General features: G+C 41.7%; 1 protein-coding gene across 1 annotated transcript in view; it reads left to right on the forward strand.

Moving 5' to 3' along the window:
* Nucleotides 1–897: 897 nt before the first annotated feature.
* Nucleotides 898–5,077, forward strand: part of SLC35E2B (solute carrier family 35 member E2B) — a 287,965-nt gene continuing 283,785 nt past the window's right edge. Inside the window, exon 1 of the mRNA XM_085609395.1 lies at nucleotides 898–1,035. The gene's annotated coding sequence lies outside the window, so the exon portion shown is untranslated. The remainder of the gene's footprint in view (nucleotides 1,036–5,077) is intronic.

The following is a 5,077-nucleotide window of genomic DNA, read 5'->3' on the forward strand; positions in this document are numbered from 1 at the left end:
AAATGTGAACAAATGGCTGGTAATTTTCTCTTGGAAGGGTAGTAACCATGTATCCAACTGAGGAACCACCTGAGGCTCTGCTGTCAGACAGTGCTGCCACTGAGCCAGTATATTACTAGTTAAAGTTTTTAAGTCAAAGGCAGTAAAAAAAATAATGGAAAGTCAGTGGCATCTGGTATTTTCCCTCTTAGAAATATACAGTTTAAACAGCAAACACAAAGGAACTCTCCTAAGGAGTATTTGAGGGCTGTTTATATGTTTTGTAAATAAACAGAGGCAAAATGGCAAGGTTACAATGAATACTAGGATTTAGCACACATTCTTATTCATCTACCAGATCCTGGCTCTTCCAGAATAGGAAAATGTAAACAAATAGCACATGTGTTTTTTTTTTCTGAGAAATGTAGTAACCCTACTGTTAATACCTAAAATATGCCACAGACTCTTCACGGGCACGGTCAAAACGAGAAGGAATGGCGATTTTCAGCTTTTACCCCGTTGCTGCCCTCTTCTAAATTTAATTTTTTTGTTCATTAATGAGAATTAATTTAAGCTTACTTTTTAATGGTACAGTATAATTGTTGATGTTTAGATTTGCTTAAATGTAGTCTTAAAAATACCTTTAATCCTCGTGTTTAGATACTTTTTAAAGCTCAATGAGTGATAGTCAGAGTAAACCAAAAGGATAAAAACACACCAGTCCGCTCTTTTAATATGCAGTCCAAGAAAATATTAAATATGCAGTCTAAGAAAATATACGATCAGAAACATATTTTTTCCAAATGCTCTGCTACTCGCTCCATCAATGAAGTACTCTTCTATCCTAGAAGCATGGCGCCCACGATTGCCCGCGATAAGAAAGTTAACATTCTAGCTCTTTGTTAGAACTCAGTACGCTGTTCAGTCTTCTTACCGTAGGGCCTGGCTGTGGTCCGCCCTCAACGTATTGTCTGATTTCCGTCGGCCCTGAACCGGGAGAGATGTTGCTATGGAGGGCCGCACCGGGCAGGAAGCGGCTGAGGACGACCCTGCTAGGTGAGAGTTTATGAGCGTTATGTTTTCAACTTATAAGTTAGACACGTGTGTGTATCCCGTTACACCTCTGATTAGCAGGGAGGAACATTTTTGTGTTAAAATTGCTTAAGACGTGTTTCTTTCTTTTTTCTAAAATCCTTCCACTGCAAAGCAAGTCAGTAGACGTACACCACGCTTGTACGTTCTTGCGTGTATGTTTTGGCGCGTGTTATAGCGGGATGTTGCAAAGAGGAGGAAGGCTAGGTGAATAGCACAAGAGGATAGTGCCAACAAGCTAGGGTTTACGCCAATGAGGGTTAAGTGAATTGAAGACCCTGGAGTGTTTTCAGGTGTAGGTTGTTGTGATTGTAGGAGGGGCCGGAGGCATGAGTTGTCATGACGAGAATTTGGGGCGAGGTGCATTGTGTTCTGAGTAAGGAGTTCGTAAAATAAGTGTGGTGGCATACGTAGCGGTGCCAAGAAGAGGGCTGAAGGGCACAACAGGTAATAGGGCAACAAGGAGGCATGGCAAGGATGAGGTTAGTTGGAAGATAGGGTACAGGCGAATTATGCCAGGAAGTTGGGGTGTGGAGTGTCAACTCTAAAGTTGTTAATATTTGGAGCCAGGTGTCTTTATGTCATCATGGACACTATTCCAGTCTCGTGCATTGATCTAATTCAGTGCACTCTTGAACCAACTGAACTACATTTCTAGACTGCAATTTTATGTGGCAGGAAAAAGCGATTTTATTGAAGACTGTATCCTGCGAGGAGAAGCAGGTGGTTGATTCCCCCTCCTACCTCTGAGAAGTCAGGACGCGGACCCCTCACATGACTGATACACTACATAGGGCCACAGCTCCCCAAGCGCGCTGAGTCAACTCCTCCCCCCCCCCCTCCCTTTAGAATATCCAATGCATGGCCTCTGTTGCCGCTTCTTAGTCAAAATCACGATGAGCCACGGCGTTGAGAGTGGGATGATAAAACTGAGGGGGTGGGGTCCTGGGGGGGGGGGGGCGGGTTCTCAAAGGGGCGTGGTCGGAGTAATTATGGCGTGGTTTACAAAGTAATAAAAAAATCTGCGCCTAGCATATTGTCACGCCCTAGAGGTAATTTGCTGCTTCTGTCATTGTTTCCAGATATATCATATAACAAGTAACATTACACCTAAAACAAGCCAGTACTATTGGCTTTGTTAATGGTTGTTAGTTGCATAACATAAACAAGCATTGGCATAGCCAATAGGTCTCGCTTTTGGGACCTTATAAGTATTTAGTTATGCAGCACAATATCCTTGCTGCAACAACATTAATTGTTGTATGGTTAAAAACTTATAAGGCCCCAAAGCCAAGACCTATTGGCTATGCCAATGCTTTTTTTTTTTTAAAGGACAAGCAGTGCTATCAGGCTCTGGCTGCCATTTAGAGATAGAGAGAGAGAGAGAGAGAGAGAGAAGTGTGTAGAGAGAGAGAGCGAGAGGTGGGTAGAGGGTAGAGACAGAGGTGGGTAGAGAGTAGTGGTGGGTAGAGGGAGAGGGGGTGTAGAGAGAGGGGGTGTAGAGAGAGAGAGAGAGATAGAGAGAGAGAGAGGTAAAACATAAACATAAAACCTGGAGCCCTAATTGTAAACCACAAAGTCAGTTTCCATAGGGACTTACGTAAACATGTTTTGAATTTGTTTACAGTAGTTTAGAAACTGCAAATTTTTGAGATTCTTTTTACACTAAACTTTTTAAATGTATTCTATATAGAACCCATTTCAGCAGGATAAACAAAAGGCTAGAGATCTTGCAAGGCGTTGGGCGAAGAGTGTTCATGTGACCATTGTAGTAAGGAATAAGTCTTTATGAGCTTCCTGGTTTTAGACAATCTGAGGCCATTAAAAGCCCTTTACAAAACCCCAAAATAAAATAAAACATTAAATTAAATTTAGAAACTTAATCTTCCTCCCTCTACCAGGTTATGAAACTCCTTAGTGATTTAGGACGTACTTATTATTAATGCACCCGATTACTGGTTTTGCTGATTTGTTTTTACAGATACAGTCAGAACACCACCTGTTTCTCTGTATGTATTTATTTTTAAATAGTAGAAAGAAATTGAAAATGAGCCTTCATTTGGGTTATTTTCAATGCGGTAAGTCATCACTGCGAGACCAAATGCTGTGTCCACTGTCAGAGAAGGGACTTAAAAAGGTTTTCTAGTGAAGCTTTGCACAGCTGCAGACATACATATGTTTACACTACAATGCTAATTTTTGTATACCAGTGATGCACCGTGTATGGCTTCTTATAACACTAAAGCCCAAAGTGTACCTTCGGGCAAAGGTGCCATCATGAGTTAAATAGAAGTGGAAATATACTAACTGCAGCTTCACTTTTTCAGAAAACATAAAATAACTATGGATAAATGCACGTAAAACATTTAACAATAATTATGGATAAATGCAGACGGAAAAGTTTAAAGAGTAAATTCCTTAAAACCGTGAATTCTATTAATAATGTACGTATGTACATGTACAATGGGGTTGTTTTGTTCTATTTTATAGCTTTAAACAACTTCTTATAATGGTGAAAAGAAATGAATGCGCAGAGCGCTTCGTGTAGTGTTCATTCCTTTAAAGATACTACGTAGACAACCAGAAATTGTTAATCAGGAGTGAAATCGCTCAAGCTTTAAGAAGCTATTAGGAGGGGCTCTGGCGGGAAAAACCGAAGGAGGCCTGCAGCAGGACTGCTTCCTCCCTGGAGCGCGAGAGAAGCTGCAATCACTTGCCGTTCTCTTTCTTTGCCATGTACCTGCCAGTTGCTGATTTTTGTTTGTTCTCGCGACAGTGGCAAACGGGAATAACCCCATGGCGTGGTTGGAAACGCTGCAAATGGCGGCTTCGCTTTAACTTCGTTCTTGTGTTGCTTCCAAAAGTGGAGTTTCTACGTGTTAATAGATATTGTGCCTCACACTTCAAATTCACGGCGTTATTGTAGAATGATAAAGAAACAATCATTGGCGGTGCCGTGAAAGTAATCACGGCTGTAAGGGTGCCGCGAGATGCCGCTTGTGCTCGGTGCCGCGAAAGTGAAAGTAATCGCGGCTGTAAGGGTGCCCGCGAGATGGCACCTGTGCTCGTAAGCGCGCGTGCGCACGCGTGACTGCAAGCTCTAGGCCTCCACCAAATGTGTGTGGTAGCATTTTCTGAAGTCCGTTTACAAAAAGTCTCGCCAGTGCAGCGCATGCGCTGGCTCAGGCGAGACCTAATAAGTAACAACCATGGCTTCGTAGTACGAGTCTTTTTGAAGTGACATCAAAAGCTTTAAGCAGTGGTATTACTGCTGCAGAGTTGAGTTTTTTAGGTCTCACCTGAGCCAGCGCATGCGCTGCTCTGGCGAGACTTTTTGTAAACGGTCTTCAGAAAATACTACCATCTGCATTTATCTATAATTATTGTTAAATGTTTTACGTGCATTTATCCATACTTATTTTATGTTTTCTGAAAAAGTTAAGCTGCAGTTAGTATATTTCCACTTCTATTTAACTCATGATGGCACCTTTGCCCGTCACTAGAAAACCTTTTAAAGTCCCTTCTTTGACAGTGGACACAGTCTTTGGTCTCGCAGTGATGACTTACCGCATTGAAAATAATCCAAAAGAAGGCTCATTTTCAATTTCTTTCCACTATTTAAAAATAAATATACAGAGAAACAGGTGGTGTTCTGACTGTATCTGTAAAAACAAATCCGCAAAACCAGTAATCGGGTGCATTAATAATAAGTAAATCGCTAAGGAGTTTCATACCTGGTAGAGGGAGGAAGATTAAGTTCCAGTTTCTAAATTTAATTTAATGTTTTATTTTATTTTGGGGTTTTGTAAAGGGCTTTTAATGGCCTCAGATTGTCTAAAACCAGGAAGCTCATAGAGACTTATTCCTTACTACAATGGTCACATGAACACTCTTCGCCCAACGCCTTGCAAGATCTCTAGCTTTTTAGGTCTCGCCTGACCCAGCGCATGCGCTGGTCTGGCGAGACTTATTGAGAGGGCTCCAAAAAGTGCTACCAGGCCAGCCT

This window comes from Triturus cristatus, chromosome 1_2, assembly GCF_964204655.1.
Source record: "Triturus cristatus chromosome 1_2, aTriCri1.1, whole genome shotgun sequence".
Classification (NCBI taxonomy): domain Eukaryota; kingdom Metazoa; phylum Chordata; class Amphibia; order Caudata; family Salamandridae; genus Triturus; species Triturus cristatus.